The sequence below is a fragment of the Jaculus jaculus genome, chromosome 3 (genome assembly GCF_020740685.1).
Source record: "Jaculus jaculus isolate mJacJac1 chromosome 3, mJacJac1.mat.Y.cur, whole genome shotgun sequence".
NCBI lineage: Eukaryota > Metazoa > Chordata > Mammalia > Rodentia > Dipodidae > Jaculus > Jaculus jaculus.
In genome coordinates, this window is record NC_059104.1 from 124,965,164 (window position 1) to 124,988,209 (window position 23,046).

Genomic DNA, 23,046 nt, shown 5'->3' on the forward strand with positions numbered 1-23,046 from the left:
GGAAATGTAATGTGAAGATAGTTACAATTCCTAGATCACAGCCTAGTGTGGGAAACAGTCACTGAATGCTTCATTCCTCTCTGTCTCTGGAGAGATAGCCACTCTTAATGGGCTCACATATAACCATGGTCCCAAAATCCATGGATTCCTAGGTCCCAAATGCTAAAGACTGAATGGGAAAGAGAATTTAATTTTGTCTGCCTTGGTCACATTGTGTCCCAGTCATTTGGTGTGAGGAATGTGATATTACATGTTCTTATACCCCACAGTAGGTATAAAGAAGAGTCACTTCAGAAAAGACAACCCAAGCAGGTTTTGAAATTAGAGGATACACAGGCCATAATGAGACTGTTGACATTTTATGAACTATCAAAAGACACAAAAATTAATATCCTTAGATGAGGGAGGGGTTTGATAGCATGTTGTGTCCTCAAGGAAGTGAGGGGCATTTACCCTTCCTTATTTGGAATATATCTAGGAATGAAAGAGCATTTTCTCTCTCCCTTTACTCCTTCTTATTTCACCAATCTTTTAAAGTTTACCTTAGATTCCTGTTGTTTTCATCACATTTGAATATAAAGTACCTGGACCACTTCTATAAATCTTAATAAGGTCATCTTGTATTTCAGTTTTCTTTGTTCCTGCATACTTATCTTATGTAATACTATAACAGAAAAAATATTTTTCTTTGCATCCTCTATAAATCAAAGAATAATAATAAATACTAAACAACTTTTATACATCCACACTCACCTAAGAATTTAGATGAGAATTTTGTTTTGTTTTGTTTTGTATTTTAAGATAGAGTCTCACTCTGGCCCAGGCTGACCTGCAATTAACTGTGTAATCTCATAGTGGCTGCAAACTCATGGTAATCCTCCTACCTCTGTAAGGTCAAGGAATTAAAAGCCTCGTTGCCATGCTAACCTGCCTTCTTAGCTTTTGTAACGTTGCTTGCCTGCTTGCCACAAATTGACTAAAGAACAACCATTTTAAGATAATAGTTTCTGGGTGGCCCCTGCCCTGATAACCTAAACGACTTGTTGCTATTCTTAAACCTTGCTCAACTGCCTAGTTCCCGAGCCCTGTCTCAGTTTCCTGGAACTCAGGAAGCCACCATCCTGCCTGTGGTCACTTCTGGCCTAGGCAAGCAACACCAGATGGACTCCACCAATCAAAATCCACTCTATATGGAAAGTCCCTTGAGCAAGACCCCCTCCCTAGCTTTGTGGTTTTTCCCTATATAAACCCTGTAAAGTTGCTATTTGGGGCTCTTCACCCCTCCTGCGTGAGGACTCTGTGTTGAGCTCCGGTGCACCGGTACTTCAATAAACACCTCTTGCTGCTTTGCATCGAGAAGCGTCTGTGTCAGTCTTTGGGGTCTCGCTCAATTCCCGAGACTTGGAATCCCTCCGTGAGGAGGGGTCCCAACACCTCTACCTCCTTAGAGCTGGAATTAAAGGAGTGTACCACCACATCCAGCTTTAGATCAGTATTTTTAAAATTAATTAATTAATTAATTAATTAACTTGCAAGAGAAAGAGGGAGACAAAAGAGAGAAAGAGAGAGAGAGAGAATGGTTGTGCAGGGGTCTCCAGCCACTGCAAAGGAACTCTAGACACGTGCGTGCCCTTGTTCATCTGGCTAATGTGGGCCTTGGAGAATTGAACCTGGGTCCTTTGGATTTCCAGGCAAGTGCCTTAAATGCTAAGCCATCCCTTCAGCTCTTAGATCAGTTTTTAATCAATTAGTAAGTTTAACACTCTACAGATACTGAAGTTTGAACTTATAAAAGTAAACAAGATGTCACCTCTTGTCTATCAGATAGTCCCACATAGTATAAGAAGAAGGATGTCAATTGATGAGAAGTAGTGACAAATAAAAATGTCTTGGAATCTGAGACTTGATTACAGATGAGAAGGAATTCAATGTTAGAAGAATAGAAATGGGAAAAGTCCTGTAAAATCGTATTCAGACGCTAAGAAGGACTCATGGGCATTATTGACCAGTTGTAGTATGCAATGTCATGCAAGACTTGGGATACTCAGAATGATTAGTGAATTTCAGGTTTTAGGCCATTGTAGAGGGAAGGATACATAGGATGTGCTAAAACATGATTGATAATTATAGTTTTCGTGTTAAAGTGTAAATAAATGAGGGAATGGGGAATAATAGGAATATTGTCATCTCTGTGTCCACCATGAGCATGCCTAGAAAACCAACATAGGGAAGATTGACAACACTTCATTTCTTTATTTGCCTCAAAAGAGTTTTGTACATTTAGTACACAGAATTAGCAACAATCAAATGAGAAGATGCAAAGGTGAGTGGCAGCTGCTCCGATCTTGTGTTTGGGCATAGGACTCTGTGGATGCTCCTGACAAGAAAGACAGCCCACGTGCCCCACTATCCCGTCAGCCTCCTGTGTTCTGGCAGCACTGAGTGAGCTTTTAAGGGGAACTGAGCTTCAAGAGTCTTCCCCGAAGAATTATGGCAACTGTTTTCTCCTTTCTCTACTTAGGTTTAGGATGCTCTACATGAAAATCTTGAGCATTTGTATATGGAGTATTAGAAGCACTCCTTCCACCCAAAGGAAAATAAGAGTGATTCAAGCATACAGCACCGTGTTTTCTAGGCCAGACAAGATGTGAACCACGTCTGAGATTACCCTGCAGCTTCTTCTCTAGTAGCTAGATGTGCTCAAACAGCCAATATGGCACTTCAGATATTTAAGTAAGAATGAAGAATTAATTATTAAAACTTAGAAAAAATTGGGCTGGAGAGATGGATTAGTGGTTAAGCTCTTGTCTGTGAAGCCTAAGGAACCCAGTTCAAGGCTCAATTCCCCAGGACCCACATTAGCTGTTGGGCCTCTCAGGCCTAGTGGAACTTCCTGAGCCTAACTGCCTCCGCCTAGCTATGACTCAGCAGGGGGCCAAATGGCCTCTGGCCTGCTATTTCCACACAGGAAATTAGAATTCCTGCTTGTGGGCACTTAGAACTCAGCAGGGGGCCAAATGGCCTCTGGCCTGCCACTTCTGCACAGGAAATTAGAGTCTCCCGCTCATGCATGCTTACAAGCAATCATCTCAAAGGTTGCAGTGTGCTATTGGCCCTTACATCTCACCCCACCCTAAAGTCTCCGCCTTCGTTCTCAACATTATATAAACACCCGCCTGTAACAATAAAGTGAACTCCTGCTTGGAAAGGACTCCTGACTCAGTGTGGTTTTTCTCTGGTGGCCAGGAGAGGTTTCTGGGTTGTCCGAGGCTCATCATCCCCTCACCCCTAGGGAGGAACCAGCAGGCCTGGTTCTTCCCACGGCACTACCTGAGCGGGAAGGAGCCCAACAGTTAGCCAGATGCACAAGGGGGCACATGCGTCTGGAGTTCATTTGTAGTGGCTGGGAGTCCTGGTGTGCCCATTCTCTCTCTCTCCCTCTTTCTTTCTTTGTCATAAATAAATAAATAAATAAAGTCTTTAAAAAAGACTTAGAAAAAATCCAAAATATTTCAGTGTACATCCCACAGCAAAAAACCTTCCACCTATTATCATGAAAACAACTCTAGTTTAACTCCATGGGCTTAAAAAAAATAAGAAGAATGGAAATGGAAATAGGGTGAGGATTAATGGAGTAGAAGAAGAGTGTTAATAGTAGGGTGACAAGACAGGGTAATTAGGATAATAAGATTAAAATACATTAATACATTTTAAAAATATGGAATGAAAATATCTATATATTTAGATGCACACATATATGTGTATATGTATATATGTATGTGTATTTGTATGTGTATCTGTATTTGTATGTATATGTAGAAAGAAAAAGTTCATAGAATGAAATGTCAGTTGTGGAGACTAAAATAACTCACAAAAATGTGTACCTACTTTGATTTGTGTATTTAATTGCCTAGTAGTAAGCTTGATACATTCTTAATAGTTCATTGTGAAAATCCATTTTACAGGCTGAAGAGATGGCTTAGTGGTTAAGGCACTTGTCTATGAAGCCTAAGCACTCATGTTCAATTCTCCAGGTCCCATGTAAGCCAGACGTACAAGGTGATGCAAGCACACAAGGCTGCTCTTGCACATGAAGGAAAACACCCCAGCAGGGGGTCCCCCACACTCTGCCCGGATATGGCGACACCCCAAATCACTCACGAGAAGCAGTCTTGATGCAAACTGCAAGAGGATTTTATTCCAAGCACACTGGGGCCCACAGTCGTACACCTCACAGGGGTAGAGGACTGCAGAGCCCAGAATGCAGGAACAGGACAGTTTTTATAGGGTTTCTAACAAAGCCTGTGCATTAGACCAATCATTTTTTAATATCAGGAGCCCGCAGGGTGTTAGCCAGTCAGTTTGTTCCACCCCATAATTTCTGAGCCAATTAGTTTAATTTGTTCAAGCCCCTCGTGGACCAATCATTCTCTTATGACCTTGGTGGTCAGCATTTGCGCAGGTCCTTGGATGGGAATAGCAGAGTGTGGTACCAGTCTCCTATGACCTTGGAGGTCAGCCTTTGCGCAATTCCTTAGGTGGGGGTAGCAGAGTATGGTATCAGCCTCCTATGACCTTGGTGGTCTGAGGCAGGCTGCTACAGCTTATGGTGCGAGCTACTAAGGCTTACAGTGTGGGCTATTAAGGCTTATAGTGTAAGGCGTATAGTGCAGGCTATTTACAGAAACCAAATAATTGGTTCACTTCATTACTCATTTCCCATCCTTGAGGGCTATCTCATGCCCTTTTTACCTAGTTTTATATTAGGAGCAGGCTCTGATATAATGAGAAGAGGGATTCTTCACTTGCTTCCAACAGAGAGTAAAGCCTGGGGTTTGAGGTATGCAGGGGCCCCCTTAAGCTCCCCTTGGAGCGTGATAGTATTTCTGAGCTTCTGAATTCTTGGGCCTTTCACACACAAGGTGGCACATTCATTTGGAGTTTGATCACAGTGGCTGGAGGCCCTGGCACACCAGTTCTCTCTCTCTATCTTACACACACACACTCATACACATACACATAAAAAAGGCCAGTCTGTACAAATTGTAGTACATACAATGGTCAAATGGCAAAAAAAAAAAAAAAAAAAAATGTTAGAGGTTTATGGAGGTTGTTGATGTGGGCTATTGTGATCTAATGATAGGCTTCGCTGTGTACTGAGAAAGTGAGTAAATAGATAGTGGGTACATCCTATGAACTCTTCATATGTAGCTGAAATTCTTTCTAATCTATGATTTTGACATCTCTATTATCCAGAAAATATTTGACCTAATTATTTCAGTTTTAATTATTTCACATTTATTATATATGTACACTATAGTCATCTTTTATCAATTATGAAAGGGGCATTGCTCTTATTCTTAAAACCTTAACCATAATGTGTAAAGTAACTCTCTTGGCTTGAAATTCTATCTCTATCTCTTACCAGGTATAATTTTCAAAGAAAATTTTAACTTTTCTGTACCTCAGTTTTTTAAAAATCAGAGAAAAAGGTTAAAATAGAACTCACCTTATAGATTTAGCACCAGGATTAAGTATGTCAACATGTGAAACAATTATCACATTTGATATATTAAAATCAATAAATATTGTATACCATAATTTATATTGTTGAGTAGAAGTCCCATTCTCAAAGATTGCTGAGCAAGTTGAGGGCTATGTGGAGTGGGGTGATGTCATAAATATTATATCAGTTTGAGGTTGAGTCCATGTGAAGCACATTTTTATACTGCCTCCTTGACTAGCAAGATATCAGGCCTTGAGTTTAAGGAGAAGTTTCAGAGGGGAGGGGATGGAGTAAGGGTGAACTTGAACATACCTACCCTGTAGTGAAACGTACCAAGCAGAGGCAGTGGCAGGGAGATGAAATAAAATAAAATGAGACAGCCAGAAAAGCAAGTGCAATTATTTTGTTAATAGAAAAAGAAACCACAAAATTGCAAAATTATAGAAACACACAATAAAAGTTAAGAGAGAAAGAGAAAAAAAAGGTGAGAGATAAAGGAGAAGAACAGAAACAAAGGGACAGAGAGAGTGAGGGGGGGGAAGGATAGATAGATAGATAGAATCCCTGTTCTCCATTTATTGATGATGAAAGGCCCAAGAATTCAGAAGCCCAGAAATACTATCACGATCCAAAGGGAGCTTAAGCGGGCCCCTGCATACCTCAAACTCCAGGCTTTACTCTCTGTTGGAAGAAGTAAAGAATCCCTCTTCTCATTATATCAGAGCCCGCTCCTAATATAAAACTAGGTAAAAAGGGCATGAGATAGCCCTCAAGGATGGGAAATAAGTAATGAAGTGAACCACTTATTTGGTTTCTGTAAATAGCCTGCACCATAAGCCTTAATAGCCCACACCATAAGCCTTAGTAGCCCGCACCATAAGCCATAGCAGCCTGCCTCAGACCACCAAGGTCATAGGAGACTGATCGGTCCAGGAGGGGCTTGAACAAATTAAACTAATTGGCTCAAAAACTATGGAGTGGCACAAACTGACTGGCTTGCACCCCGCGGGCTCCTGATGTTAAAAAAAATAATTGGTGTAATCACAGGCTTTGTTTGAAACCCTATAAAACCTGTCCCGTTCCTGCATTCAGGGCTCTGCAGTCCTCTACCCCTGTGCGGTGTACGACTATGGGCCCCAGTGCGCTTGCAACAAAATCCTCGTGCAGTTTGCATCAAGACCGCTTCTCGTGAGTGATTTGGGGTGTTGCCATATCCGGGCAGAGTGTGGGGTCCCCATCTTGGGGTTTGTAAAACCCATGGAAAAATACCAGGAGCCAAAAACAGCCCCCAGATGCAGACAGGCAAACAATCTTGTGACCATAGCATGACCATTGACCCCGCCTAATGTACTATAGATAACCCTGACAGGATGTTTCCTAGAACAAAACAAAAAAAGATCCCCACCGACCCCAAGTCTATTAATAAGTAACCAGTGCTGGGACTGTAACCATGCTTCTGCTTCTGTAAACCTGCTTCTGCTCTCCCTAACCCTATAAAAAGAGACCCTTCCCCTTGCCCGGTGCGCTCAGCCTCTCGAAGGACTGGAGTGCCCGCAGGTGCCTGCATGAACAATAAAGCTGCCTCTTGCCTTTGCATCCAGTGGCTCGGTCTTGGTTCTTGGGCGTGGGTCTCCCACCACGGAAGATTCTCCCTACCCCGGGAATCTTACAGGGTTCCTTCAATGACAGTATAACTGCTTAGACATTCCCGGCAGTAGAACATGAGAAGGCATGCAGCATGGACCACACAATTAGTTCCTCTCCAATAGACTCTATTTGGATTCCTGGTTAATCTACATGCCATGTTTCCCATGAAGTTGGTGTAAACAGGGCACATCTTTCTCAACTCTGAGGAAGGAAGAATGTAAGAAGATGCCTCCAGTGTTTCTCCACCCTCACTAATTTTCTCCCTGCACTAATTTTCTCCCTGTCAGAGGAATGACTCCACAGACTAAAGAAATTGGAGCAGAGGTAAACATTGCCTTTTTTTTTTTTTTATCTTGCTCTTTCTGTTTTGGAATTATTTGCATTCAGATATAGTAAGTCCATTTTTACTGCTTAACCCAGTGGACCATCTGTACCAGACGGGGAAGGCACTGGGGAGGGAGTACTTTTTCCTGTGTACTGAATTAGATTAGCTGGCTCAGATGATTTGTCCAAGAAAGTGGAGACTATAAGCTTCTGCAGTGACACCTTATAATAACCTGCAAATTACATCAACAAGCTAACATTTCACTGCAATCCCTATTTACTGATGTCTGCTTACTCAAATTTTTAACCCATTCATTATACCATATGTTTGGGATGTGCAGTGATAATTAATTAATGTCTATAACAGTACACCCTCAAGGATCTAATTAGTTTGAAATGAATCTGAGATGCAGTTGGAGAGTGAATTTGGACATCTTACTGAAACATTCGTTTGGCACCATAGACAAGTCATTGTTTGCTATCTAAGAAAAAAGATGATGATTGATTTACTAAGATACACATATCTTTACACAAATGTTGAAATTATGTGTCTGGGTGTCATATGTAACATTATCAAGTTCCTGCCTAACTCTGGATTCCTAAACTATAATTGGTAAAATTCAAATTAACTACTGAGTACAAAAAACCTAATAAAATGTGAGGAGGGGTAGAGATAGGGTAGGAATTAATTTTCAAATGTTCAATAGATACCATCTTATCTTTATATGTACTAATCAATAAGGGCATTTTATATGATCCTGTTTTCTAAAAATATTTATTTTCATAGAGCAATGTGAGATGGAAAATTGATCAAAGCCAAAGAGCAAAAAGAATTGATAAATTTAAAAGCACCTTGTTGAGGTATCTGGGTAGATCTCATGAGACTTGTATTTGATCCAATTTAATTAGCAGCTTGACTGTGTCTCAAAATGGCATAGGTTGTAGGAGAAATTTGCAAATGAGGGAAAGTTGAAAGAAATAGCAGATACTAAAAAAACTAGATAAATTGATTAGCAAAAAGCAGGAAAATTACTATAGAACAAAGAAATTAAGTGAAAATATTCAATAGACAAGTTAGAGTGTATGACCAATTACTTCAACAGCCTGAGAAAGATGATGTAAAGAGCTGTCAACGGTGTTGCGATATGTCAAGCATGGCCTTTAATTTATAGACTTTTTACAAAATATTACATGATTAATTTTTTCATTCTAATCATTTTGACAGCTTGACATATAATTCATACCTCATAGAATTTGTCAATTTAAAATGTGCAAAATGGCTCTTAATAAAGTAACAAAATGATGAAACCATAGCCACTATCTAGTTTTGTACCATTTAATTATTCCTGAAATTATAAAAATCCTGCACTCATCCCCTGGTAGACAGAAATCTTCTGTTTCTACTAATTTGCCATTTTATGAAAGCAGAGCCATCTAATATGTAGTGCTTTGAGGCTGGTTTTGTTTATAACATGTTACAAGGGGGCATACATGTTATCCTATGTTACTAGTATTCATTCCACTTTAGTGGAAAATGTTATTGCATTATATGGATACAGTAGGAAACTAAGCCCATAGACTCTTATATACTAAGTGCATGCTGCATCACTTAGCAACACCTCCTCTCACATAACATTTTGTACATTCAACAGCTTATAAGGAATCAGTTTGTTTCTATGTTTTTGCTGCTGTGAACCTGCTATTTGGATTTGGGAACAGAGTCAAAGTCCTATGGAAACCAACATTAAGGACTCCAAGGAGAATCTCACACTAGTTTTTGGCCAAAAGAGAGGCTCCACTCATCAAAATCTCTCTAAATTAATGATGCTTATCCCTTTAATCCTATGCTGATCTCACTCTTATTTGGAAAATCTGTTTTTCCTTTTCAGAAGGCAATGAGAACTGAGAACAACGGAAATATATCAACAAGAAAACAGACTATAGCTGAATCCTGGCAGGAAATGAATTTGGAAGACCAGTGGGTGGGCCATACTGGATAGAGCCAAATCTCTTCAAAAGTCATACTTACTTAGAATCTTAGAATAGGCCTTTATTTGGAAGTAGGGTCTGTACAAAAAATGTTAATTAATCATGTGTCTTATTGGGAAACACAACAAAAATAATCCCACATTAAACACATGCACACACATGCACACATGCATGCACGCACAGGGAAATGCCTGTAAGAAGTTAGAAAAAGACATTAAAGTGATGAAGCTACAATTAGGAAACTGAGCATTGCTCAGAACCATGAGCAGCTAGGTGGAGGCCAGCAGAGACACTTCTTTATAATTTTCTGAGAAAGTATGACTCTGTTGACATTTCAGCTTTTACCTCCTGAACTGAGAGAGAATAGCTAACTGCCTGATATTCTAAGTTTGTGGTACTTTGTAATGACAAATTTTGGAACCTAACATGCAGCAGCAAACCATGAGCTTCAGAGCCAGACTGACCCAAGCTAGACTCTCGCAATCATTGTTTAACTACAAGTCCCCTCCAATGTGGGGCTTTCCCAGTGTACAAGGTATGGAAAGAAAGAACATATACAGTTCAATTTGAAGGAGAAGATTGCTGTAACCAAAGTTCTAAAGTCTTGTTATTATTTCTGATATGTTCTAATAGAGTGTCTACTGACAATATACTCCTAAAAGAAGTCAAAGCCCCAACTACCAAAATTGTGGGCAGTACCACATCACTTTTATTATTTCCTCAATGTGCTTTTGACTGAATTTAGATTTTCACCATTGACTGACCCTATGAACCTTTTTCCTGTGCTTACATTACCTGGATCACAAAAACCTACACTTACCAATGGTCTATTTATACACCAGCATGGTTCAGAGTTGTGCCAAGAGGAGCATTTTCAACATTATTAGCACAGGTTCTGCCATTAATAGCTATTGCATTCTCTTGTCAAATTCCAGTTTCTAAGGATGAATAGCCAGGTGAGGTGAGACAGGGCAGGTTGTTTTTAAAATATATATTTTTTAATTATTTATTTATTTATTTGAGAGCGACAGACACAGAGAGAAAGACAGATAGAGGGAGAGAGAGAGAATGGGCGCGCCAGGGCCTCCAGCCTCTGCAAACGAACTCCAGACGCGTGCGCACCCTTGTGCATCTGGCTAATGTGGGACCTGGGGAACTGAGCCTCGAACTGGGGTCCTTAGGCTTCACAGGCAAGCGCTTAACCGCTAAGCCATCTCTCTAGCCCAGGGCAGGTTTAGAAAGGTCTTGAGAGATAAATTCTCTGCCTGCTTGTAGCCCAGTTAAAATCAATGACACACACACACACACACACACACACACACACACACACTATAATGAGCAATGACTTACGCCTTTTTATTTATACCTCTGTAAAAAGTTTCTATGAGAAATTGGTAGAATATTACTAGAGTGGTATAATGATGACATAGTATAGAATGTTATGGGTATATAATTCCTTTTCATATACGTCTACATATACATACACATGTTCAAAGAAATTAAGTGTTTCACTTTGTAAAGAGATAAAGAGCATGAGTCAATGATGTTAAATTATGTGATATGTGGATTCTGAAAATATCCAATCCAGGTGCTGAGAGAAGGCTATGCTTGGTAAATTACTTGAGTGATGCATCACTCATATTTGCTTCTCATCCAATATGGGATATATTGTATCAAGTTACTGGTCTTCTCTTGGGAGCTGTTTGCAAACCATGAGGCCAGTGACTAATAATATACAACTTATCATATAATGTCCCTGCCTCTGTTGACTTTACTGTGTCCCTGCTCATTCATGGCAGTGAAAATTGGCCGTGTTTCTTTGTGACTGTTTCTTTAGGTGTTGAAATTTTCCCACAATACATGATAATTAAGTACAAAGACATGGCACCCAGATAAAAATTGGAACCTAATTAAACCTACAATTCAGAGATGTCTTAGCTCTATCAATCTGAAGTGCCATGCTGAACTCTATAGCAAAAGATGAACTGAACAACATTGCTCATCATCTTGTTATGATCCACATAGCTTCTGACTCCTGATGGTTTTCGTCTTACTAGCAAATTAACTATGTTCCATTGCATCTGAGAGAAGGATTGGAGTGTTCCAGAAGGATACTGGCTTTAGACAAAGAATGTGCTTGAAATTCATCAAAACTGTCAGCAATACCTGCATACTCTTTACTAAAGACACATTTTAAATAATTTATTTTTTATTTTAATTCTCCCCTTAATCCAAAATATCCTAAATAGACTACTGAATACTTCTTCCAGATGGAGGAGTCAGGAAAGAGTAAGTTTTGTCTTTTCTTTTTCTTCCCCTTTGTAAATTGATGAGTCCAGGTTTATTCAAGGAAAGGCATAAAAGAAAAGAGTAAATACTTTTATAGAGAATAGTTGTTATTCAATCTTATTCTCTAATGGGAGTTCAGAGAGAAGGTTCTTTGGTGTCATGAGGCGTTGTACATACAAGTGCAAGTCTGCACTGACAACTGAACTGTAAACCCACTAATTAAAGAAATGCAAATTGCCAACACATATTTTGTCACAGCTTGAGGCCTTGTTGAAGTTATCAGTGCAGAAAATATACTAAAAGTGCTCATGTTTAGGGGATCTTAGAGCCCCAATGTATTTTCTACTTATGAATACCTGTAGAAGTAGCAGGTATTGCTCTAGACAGAGAGGCTAAGAACAAGAGAAGCTCGTTTACTGGCAGTCTGATTGATAGACTGAATTACCCACTTGTGAAATAGTTGTACCTAAGAGAACTGTTTTACACAATGATAACTTGTTCTGCCTTTTATTTAAGCTCCAGAACTTGATTAGGTATTGTGCAGTATATTCAGTGTGGTTGAACTAGAAATTTTGACCTACTGACCAACTATGAGATTAACTATAGCTGGAGATGTAAACATTTAAGGCCTCATTTTCTGCTTTGCTTCTGTTTAATGATTTTTGTACTTGAGTTTTTAATTAAGCCAAATTCATGGGCTGATTTTTGTTGTTGCTGTTGTTGTTAACCATGCATTTGCTTACATGCCTTCTCCTTTATATTGAAGCTCTGGTTTCAGTTCATAGTTATTAGGCTGTAAGTCAGTGGATCTGATTTTAATGTTTTTAAATCCCACAGAGATACTGAAGTTCACAGAAGGAGATGTATGAACATAATTCAGGAATTTGAGGAGATAGTGTTTGTAAAAGTGAATGTGCATATTTTTCTACAGACAAGTTTATGGTTTCCAATATATTTTCATAAGAGCCTTACTTACCCTTGCCTCCCAATTTAAGAAATGCCTGATGGCAGCATTATCACTAATATAATATAGGCTGTCATGAACAGGTGTGTGTGCGCATGCATGCACCTGCACGCCCACACACACTTCCTCCAAGTGCTTCTTATTTACATTTGGTGAAACAGAGAGTTGGAAATTACACTTTTTAAAAATTTTTTTTGTTCATTATTTATTTATTTATTTGAGAACAACAGACATAGAGAGAAAGACAGATAGAGGGAGAGAGAGAGAATGGGTGCGCCAGGGCTTCCAGCCACTGCAAACGAACTCCAGATGTGTGCGCCCCCTTGTGCATCTGGCTAACGTGGGACCTGGGGAACAGAGCCTCGAACTGGGGTCCTTAGGCTTACCAGGCAAGCGCTTAACGGCTAAGCCATCTCTCCAGCCCGAAAATTACACTTTTTATAATATGTGAAAGACAGAGATATCTGTTTCCTCTCTCCTTAAAGAACTCCTCAATCTATGACCCACATTTCCAAATAATATGGGAATCTAAGGTCCCTGCTACATGCTGGTATCTGGTGGGGTATTTTCCAAATCTAGAGGACAGTACTATGGGATGGCATAACCTACAGGCATGACAGCATTTCAGGAAGTCCTGCCATTGCCTCACAGTAAGGAAACATAGCCTCTTTCTAATACCATTTGTATGCTGCCTGTTTCATTTTTCCCTATTTCTCTTGTACCATCCATACAATAATAGCCAGGGTTTTCTATCATCAATGAGTGGACACAGAACTGACTCTAGGAGTTGCTGACAGATCCTCCATACTACACTCACCACCTCTCAGTGCCTGACCTCTGGCCATCCTTTGTTACACAACACCTCTGCTTTCTTCTCTGAAGAACGAGGACCAGGTGCATGCTTTCCTCATAGCATGGTTGGGGAGGATGAATGAAATGTCTGTGCAAACACTTTTTGAAAAGTAAAATAAAAACATGAATAAATAATATATGTTATTTTTCTTTTTAATATATTTTTTCAATTTTTTTGTTCAGTTTTTTATTAATTTATTTGAGAGTGATAGAGAGAGAGAAAGAGACAAAGAGAGAGAGAGATTGAGAATGGGCGATCCAGGGCTTCCAGCCACTGCAAATGAACTCCAGATGCATGCGCCCCCTTGTGCATCTGGCTAACGTGGGTCCTGGGGAACCTAACCTTGAACTGGGGTCCTTAGGCTTCACAGGCAAGCGCTTAACCGCTAAGCCATCTCTCCAGCCCCTTTTTAATATATTTTAATTATTTATTTGAGAGAGAGAGAGAGAGAATCGGTGCACCAAGGCCTCAAGCCACTGCAAAGGAACCTCAGACACATGCACCCTTTGGGCAACTGGCTTACATGGGTCACAGAGAATTGAAGCAGGATCTTTTGGCCTTGCAAGCAAATACTTTAACCACTAAGCCATCTCTCCAGCCCATATATGCTCTTTTTGACAACTAGAACATTATGTGACATTCTGTTGCATGACATTACAGAGCAGTTCTATAACATGCTCTTGTTATAATATCTATCAAAATAAATTTATAAGTGAAGTCATTATATAAAATAAATTGAAATTTTAATTAAGTTAAAAAATTTAAGATTTTTTTTTAGAGTGAGACATTTTTATTATAAAGTTCTGTTATGAGTAAACAAATCACTGTGGGCACATGAAAGAACTTATTTGAAGGGCTTAGGTTTTATTTAAAATTATTTATTATTACCATATAAGTTATTTAGTCACACTCATTAATATTCATCTAGCCAACATGCCTAAATTATTTTCTTTTTTTTAGTAGTTATGTACACAGAATGTATGTAGCCATGTTGGTACCATTGTTAGCCTCCTCTTTGTCCCCCCACACACACAGGGGCCCTCCTCTTTGGGGAATATGAGTCATACATTGTGGAGTTAGCCATCAGTGATAGGTAAGAGGCAGTGTCTCGGTGCATAATGACCCAACTTGTGTCTTCTAACAATCTTTCCACCCCTGCTTCCATAAATTTCCCTGAGCCATGTTGGGTTCATTTAAAGTCAACTTTAGTGATGAGGACTTGGAAGCCTCTGTGTCTCTGGCTGTCTGGTTTGGTAGGAATTGAAAGTTTTCTGTGTCTACCTCCTTCACCCTTGCGCTGGTACCAGGTTCACCAAGAAAGCAGCACTCTTGCTCATTTTCCTATTTTCTCTTGGTTTCAGCTGGAGCCCTGTTGAGGTATGATGGACTGATTCTCTCATGAGTATCTGTGTCCATCTGAAAAAGAAACAAATTCTCCAATGGAGAGTGAAGTCAGCACCAGATAAACAAGATAGCCATTATTATTTTAGAGAGAATTTAATAGGTGTAGGCCATCATGTAGCCCAAAATTGGTGTAGGCTTCATTGTGTAGAGCAGGCTCCTGCTTTTTGGATATGGTTCTGATTTTTTCCCAGCTCAAGCTATGGGTTCTGCTCCACTGAGTGGATCAATTAGACAAATCAATAGCAGTTGGTAACCCACCATGGCTGTGTGCCACTATTGTACTTGGGTTAGCTTCACATCAGGTTTTTTGCTGATGAATAGCTTAGACCATGAGCTGTTTGGACAGATGTTGATCAATTTTCCCCAGTCGCTTATGTAGCACCTTCTGACAATAGAAAAGCTGTCTAGGGACTGACTCTTTTCCAGATTCTAGCCAGGACACTCCATGTTCAGTACCAACAGCAAATGGTTTATGAACTGACTCTCTTCTAGATTCTAGCCACGTCACTCCATGTTCAGTACCAACAGCATATGGTATCTTCAGCAATAGGGACTAACCTTTGATGGGTCATCAAGTACTCTGACAGAAATGTGTCTACTTTGGGGAAACCTTGATGTCTCTCTGATCAACAGCTCACTGTAAATATCAACTACATGCTAGTACTGGGTGTTACAGGCCAGCACCAAAGAAAGGAAGGAAAAAGAAGATAGGTGATATAAAGGAGATAGAGAGAAGGGAGAAAAGATGGATTGAAAGAGAAACAGGAGAAAGACTGAGGTTAGTCTTCATCTCTCCCTCTCCAGGGCCCTGTGATTCACATGTTCCCTCTAAGAACCTTATGAAGGTTCAATCATTTAGTCTTTTTTAAGGATGTAGAATTTTATGGCACATTGCCATTTGAGTCCGCGTTTATGTCCCCAACACCCAGCCTTGCCCTCACCTCCCACCGCACCCTCCCTATTGTCTGGTTCTCCAGATTCTTATAAGGTATGTCAGCAACTGGGCCAATTCAGATTAGGAGCCACAGATGAGTGAAACCATGCAATGTTTTTCTTTTGTGATTGGATGAGTTTTCTGAAAATGATCTTTTCTAGATTCAACCATTTTTCTTCACATTTCATTTCATGTCATTTTTCCTTACTGATGTGTAGAATTCCAATATTTAGATATACTACATCTTGGTTATCCACTCTTCTAATTATGGACATCTGGGGTGATTCCAGCTCTTAGCTATTATAAATTGAGCAGCTGTACATGTGGTTGAGCACGTCTCTCTAAGCTGAGGCACGATACTTTTAGGGTAAATACCCAGTAAGGGAATTACTGGGTCTGTTGGTAACGCTATAGTCAACCTTTTTAAGAGTCTCTATATTGCTTTCCATAGTGGTTGTACCATCTTACATTCCAACCAACAGTGAATGAGGGTTCCTATTTCTCCACAACCTTGCCAGCATTTGTTTTCATTTGATTTTTCAAAGTTTGTTATCTTTATGGGATAAAGTACAATCTCATAGTTATTTTAATTTGCATTTCCCTAATGATTAGGAATAACGGAAATTTACTTCAGTGTGTGTTTGCATTTGTATTTCTTCCTCTGAGAACTGACTGTCCAGTTCTTTACTCCACTTTGTGAGTGGGTTATTTGACTTTTTATTGTTTAGGATTCTGAGTTCTTTGTAGATTCTAGAAATTAGGCCTCTGTCAGTTGTACAGCCAGCAAAAATTTTCTCCCATTCTGAGCATAATCTATTGGCTCTGCTTATTGTATGTTTATCTGTGAAGAAATATTTCAGCTTCCTGAGATCCCAATGGTGGAGTGATTGTTTAAGTTCCTGAGCTACTGGGGTTTTATTCAGGAAGTCTTTTCGCATATCTGTATCATGAAAAGTTCCTCCTATTTTTTCTTCCAGTAGTAGCTGAGTTTCTGGTCTTATATTGAGGTCTTGATCCATTTGTACTTGACTTTTGTGCATGGAAAGATGTGTGGATTGAATTTAATTTTCCTACACATGGTTTTCCAGTTTGTCCAGAACCATTGGTTGAAGATATTGTCTTTTTGCCAGCCAACATTGTTAGGGCCTTTGTCAAATATCAAGCAGCTGTAGTTACTTGACCCAGTGTCCACATCCTCAATTCTGTTCCATCAGTTTATAATCCTGTTTTTAATGCCAATACCATGCTCTTTTTATTACTATGGCTTTGTAATATAGCTTTAGATCAGGTATGGTGATGCCTACGGAGTTGTTTATTTGCTAAAGAGGATGTTTGGATACCTGAGGCCTTCTGCCATTCCATATGAATATTGAGATCATTTTTTCTATCTCTTTGAAGAACAAAGTTGGGATTTTTATTAGTACTACATTAAATCTGTGTATTGTCTTTGGTAAGATTGTCATTTTCACAACATTAATTCTTCCTATCCAGGAGCATGTGATGTCTTCATATTTTCTCAAGTCCTCAATTTCCTTCTTGAATTTCTTTTTTATGTTTTCATTGTATAGGTCTTTCACATCCTTGGTTCATGTTATTTCAAGGTATTTTTGTTGATGTTGCTATTGAAAATGGGACAATGTCACTTATTTATGTCTCTGCATCTTTGTCTTTTGCATATAGAAAGGCTGGCTACTGATTTTTGTGCATTGATTTTATATCCTGCTACTTTATTGAAGTAGTTAAACCATTAAGAGTTTTGAGATGGATGTTCTCTGGTCTCTTACATATAGATTTGTGTCATCTGTGAAAAGGGCTAACTTAACTTCTTCCTTTCCAAAGTGTATCCCCTGCATTGCTTCCTCCTTTATTATTTCTTGAGCTAGGATTTCCAGCACCATGTTGAAGAGTAGAGGTGAGAGTGGACACCCTTGTCTTGTTCCTGATTACAATGGAAATTCCTTCAGTGTCTACCCATTAAGTATTGTTTGGGTTTTAGGAGGTTTATATATGGCCTTTATCATGTTGAGATAGAAAGCCTCCATGCCAATTCTCTCCAATGTTTTGATCATGAAGTGATGTATTTTGTCAAAGACCTTTTCTGCATCTATCGAAATGATCATGTGTTTTGTGTGTTTGAGCTTTTTTATGTAGTGTTTTATATTGACATATTACTATATTTTGAACTACCTCTGTGTTCCTGGGATGAAGCCTAATTGATCCAGGTAGATAATGCTTTGATGTGTTATTGAATTCAATTTGTGAGGATTTTGTTCAGGATTTTTGCGTCTAAGTTCATCAGGGAACTAGGCCTATAGTCTGTGGCATCTCTGCCTGGTTTTGGTATTTGGTGATAGTAGCTTCATAAAAGGAGTTGGGGAGCTTTCCCTGCTCTCTGATTGTGTGACAAATTTTGAGAAAGATTGGCTTCAGTTCTTCCATGAAAGTTTGATAGAATTCAGCTGAGAAGCCATCTGGCCCTAGACACTTCTTTTGGGGAGGTTTTTGATTATTTTTTTTCAATCTCAATTGGTGTGATAGATTTGTTTAGGAGATTAATCTGCTCTGAGTTTAGGTTTGGTAAGTGGTATGTGTCTAGGAATTCATGCATTCCATATTATCCAGTTTTGAGGAGTAGAGTTTTTGAAATAAGTCCTGATGATTCTCCCAATTTCACTTATGTCTTTTGTGCTCTCTCTCCTTTTTCATTTCTAATTTTGTTAATTTGAAGACTCTCTTTTTTTCCCTTGATCAAATTGGCCAGGGGCTTATCAATCTTCTTTAGTTTTTCAAAAAAACAACTCTTTGTGTCATTAGTTTTCTTAGTTTCCAGTTCATTAATTTCTGCTCTGATCTTAATTATTTCTTTGTGTCTAGAGCTTTTTGGGTTGGATTCTTGTTGGTTTTCCAGTGCCTTTAGGTGGATGGTTAGGTTATTGATTTGGGAGCTCTCTGTCTTTCCTATGGAGGCATTTAGTTCTATGAGTTTTCCCCTGAGGACTGCCTTCATTGTGTCCCATAAGTTTTGGTATGACATGTTCTCATTGTCATTTATTTCTAGAAATTTCACAATTTCATTATTTTTAAATTTTGCCATTATCTATTTATTTTTTAAAAGTGTGTTGTTCAGTTCCCAGGAGCTGATGGGATTTGTGGTACATCTTTTACTGTTAATTTCTAGCAATACAGCACTGTGATATGATATCATGCTGGATATTTTGTCAGTCTTCTAAACTATATGGAGGCAAGCTTTATGACCCAGTATATGATCTATTTTAGAGAAGTTTCCTTGGGCTGCTGAGAAGAATGTGTACCCTGTGGATCTTAAATGTCATGTTCTAAAGATGTCAGTTAGGTCTAATTGATGTATGGTTTTCTTGAGCTCTCTCACTTCCCCATTATTTTCTGTTTGGATGATCTATCTATTGTTGACAGTGGAGTATTGAAGTCCCCAACTATGATGGTGTTGATGGTTATTTCTGTTTTATGTCAAGTAAGTTTTGTTTTATGAATTTTGGTGTTCCTGTGTTTGGTGCATAAAGACTGATGACTGTGATATCCTCTTGTTGGATTGTTCCCTTGATAAGTAGGAAGTGGCCTTCTTTGTCTTTTTTGGTTACTTTTGGTTTGAAGTCTATTTTATCTGATATTAGTATAACTAAACCTGCTTGTTTCTTATTTCCATTTGCTTAGAATACTTTTTTCCCACCCTTTCACCCTGAGGAGGTGTTTATCTTTATTGCTGAAGTACGTTTCTTGAAAACAACAGATTGAGTGGTCGAATTTTCTGATCCATCCTGTTAGCTTATGTCTCTTGATGGGTGAATTAAGCCTATTGATATTTAAGGTAACAACTGTGAAGTTTCATTCAATCCCTGTCATATCATGGTGGTTTATATGGTTTGGTGTTTTTCTTGGGCTTTGTAGATTTTTGTGCCTTCTCTGAGTTTGGTTATTGTGACCTGCTTTTTGTAGGCAGTTGAATTTGCTTATTTGGTCCTTCTGTGTGGATAATTCCCTGAAGTACACTCTCTACAGGTTTGGCTTTGTTTTTATATAGTTGTAAAACTGAGTTTTATCATGGAAAATTTTTCTTTAGGGATCTATGATGAGGGATACTTATGCTGGGTGGAGTATTTTGGGTTAGAAGCCATAGGTTCTTAGACTCTGCAATGTTTCATTCCAGGCCCTTCTGGCTTTCAGGGTTTCTAATGAGAAATCTGAAGTAATTCATATGGTTTTCCCTTTATATGTAATGTGCTGTTTCTCCCTAGCTTGTTTTAGGACTTTCTCTTTGGTATCAATGTTTAGAATCTTAATGATGATATGTCTTGGAGAATTTCTCCTTTGGTCCAGTCAGTATGGACTTCTAGTTTCTTGTATCTTTATGGGACTTTCTCTTTTTTTTTCTTTATTCTTTTTCTTCATTTTTATTTATTTATTTGAGAGCAACAGACAGAGAGAGAAAGAAGGAGAGAGTGAGAGAGAGAGAGAGAATGGGTGCACCAGGGCCTCCAGCCACTGCAGATGAACTCCAGACACATGTGCCCCCTTGTGCATCTGGCTAACATGGGTCCTGGGGAATCATGTCTTGAACCGGGTTCCTTAGACTTCACAGGCAAGCACTTAACTGCTAAGCCATCTCTCCAGCCTGGGACCTTCTTCTGAGAGAGGGGAAAGCTTTCTTTGAGTATTTTGGTGAATAAGTTCTCCATGCCTTTGATCTGAATTTCTTTGCCTTCTAGTATTTCCATGACCTGAATGTTGTGTCATTGAAGGGTATCCCACAGTTCCCTCATGTTTCATTCACAAAAAAATTTTGAACTTATTGAAACTTTGGACTCATGAACTATTTATTCTGTTTTGTCTTCCAGACTGAGTTCCTACCACATGGCTGATGCTATTCTTGAGAGCTTCCATAGAGTTTTGAGCTCATTCAATTTGGTTTGTATTTTCTACTACATTTTTATGTATAGTTTCCAACCCTCTGTCAAGTTCCCTTTTCATGTCATTTTCTGATTTTCGTGATGCTTCTTGGAATTCATCCTTGAATTTCTTTATGTCTTCATTGAGCTTAGCCAGCTGGTTATGGGATTTTTTTTATAATTATGGAAAATTCTAATAAAAATTTTAAAAAAAGAAAAAAAATTATTATTACTATCATTATCATTATTATTATTATTACTATTATCATCATTACTATTATCCTTCAGATCATTTAACTATCTTTGGATCCCTTCCTAGTTCTTATCTATTAGGTCGAATCTAGCAAGCATAGCATGCATATGGCTATAGGCACTTTGTTGCTTTTCTAAAAATTCTGCTATTTTCTTGGTCAGAGCTGCATACTTTGTGACTTATTTGGGGGTTCTGATCCTAATGTCTCTTCTATGTTTTGATTAGAGACATCCATTGTGGGACTGGGCAATCTTATTGGATTTACTTGCATTTAAATTTTCATGTTAATCCTTTTGCACTGTGGTCTGCCTCTCACAGTGTAGAAGTATTATTTAATTTAGAAGGAAGCTGTAATCTACCCTGTGGGTCAGGTGACATGCATGGGGAGTGGAAGACCCTAGGAAAGAGTGATCCCTAGCCTGCTGGCCTGTAGGGGCAGTTGTGTGTGGTGGTACCTGGTGGAGGTGGGTGGGTGGATCACTAGCCTGCTGGCCTGAGTCCAAGTAGGATGGTGGGGGATGGCAGCAAGTGGGACTGCATTCATGCATGGAGATACCCTGAGGGAATGCTAGCCTACTGGCCCTGGTCCATGCACAGGGGCGGCAGGCAAAGGTGACTGGGATGGCATTCAAAAGTATGGAGGTACCGGGCCGGAGTCTCCTTGTCTGTGGTTACTGCAGGAGGAACCTGCGGCTGTGACTGTAGCTAGGGCAGCTTCTTGAGGGGATTGCAGGACTGGTGGGCTACCCAAGAGCATGGGAATCATCTGATTCCCTATTTTTGCTCCTCCATGCCCTCCCATTGGAGGTCTGTTAGAGTCTGCTTAACCCTAGAAGACCTAATGAACCCTCAACGTCTTGCAGTTCCTTCTCTGTGAGGTGTGATATAGTTATGCAGGTGCCATCTTGATTGGAAGTCAATAAAACATTTTGATCTATAAAGCATGAGTATATGCTAAGTGTAATTTAGAAACTATGCTTTATCCATAATTGAACTAGGTCATCTATTAAAATTTTTCAAGTGAATTAAAATGAGCTTATATGTGATTCTAGCCTGAATTGAGTATGGTGCTATCAGAGAAATGCAGAGCCTACTGTCCTGTGATTCCAGTTCAATTTCTCCTCTTGCCTTCCTGTTTGACATAGGTAGAAACTCATAGAAAGCTATGTCATTTAGGGCAGAAAAGTGTAATGTTAAATGCAACATCACTTTCACCATATTCTTTGCTTGGCTCCTTTAGGAGATGTCCAGAAGTAAGCGACTATGATTTCAATATGCAAATCTTAGGCCAGCTCATCTTTGCAAATGCCTAGTTTCCTTCTCTGAAACTCTTCAGGGTAGCTCACATTTTATTTAACATCATCTCAACAACTTATGATTGCATTTCTTTAATACAGCTTTGAATTTGAATTTATAGCTCCATTCCCAAGAAGATATCAAACATTCAGCAGTAAACATCATCTACATTAAGTATAGTATAGAACATCATTTCAAGATTATTTTTCAGAAGCCTACATGAAGTCTAAATCAACCCTGACTGTATTTAATGTCCTCATAAAGAATGCTATACTGGGAAAAAAATGCCACACTGGCTTTCTGAGAGTGAGAGTGCACATTTCTAATCCCAGCATTTGGGAGGGGGAAGAGTTAGAGTCATGACTAAATTACTAAAATTGTCTCAAATAAAACAAAAATAATAACAAAAGCTATGTTTATGAACCTGTTGCCCATTGTCACCTTAAAGCTTCGGGTACACTTGAATCAATTACAGTATCATCCTACAGTTTGCCTTCCATAAACCTTTCTTACACATAGTTATCATATATGTTCTAAGTCAATATATATTTAAGACTCAGATAAAGTCATTTTTGAATTTATTTATTTGCAATCAGAGACAGAGATAGAAAGAAGAGCCAGAATGTGTATGCCAATGCTTCCATCAGTTGCAAATGAACTCTAAA

The 23,046-nt window shown here is 39.0% G+C and overlaps 1 long non-coding RNA gene across 1 annotated transcript in view; it reads left to right on the forward strand.

The window, feature by feature from the left end:
- Positions 1 to 7,058: 7,058 nt before the first annotated feature.
- LOC123459246 overlaps positions 7,059 to 23,046 on the forward strand; it is a 31,766-nt gene continuing 15,778 nt past the window's right edge. The window contains exons 1-2 of the long non-coding RNA XR_006636139.1: positions 7,059 to 7,477; positions 20,782 to 20,851. This is a non-coding gene — a long non-coding RNA (uncharacterized LOC123459246). The remainder of the gene's footprint in view (positions 7,478 to 20,781; positions 20,852 to 23,046) is intronic.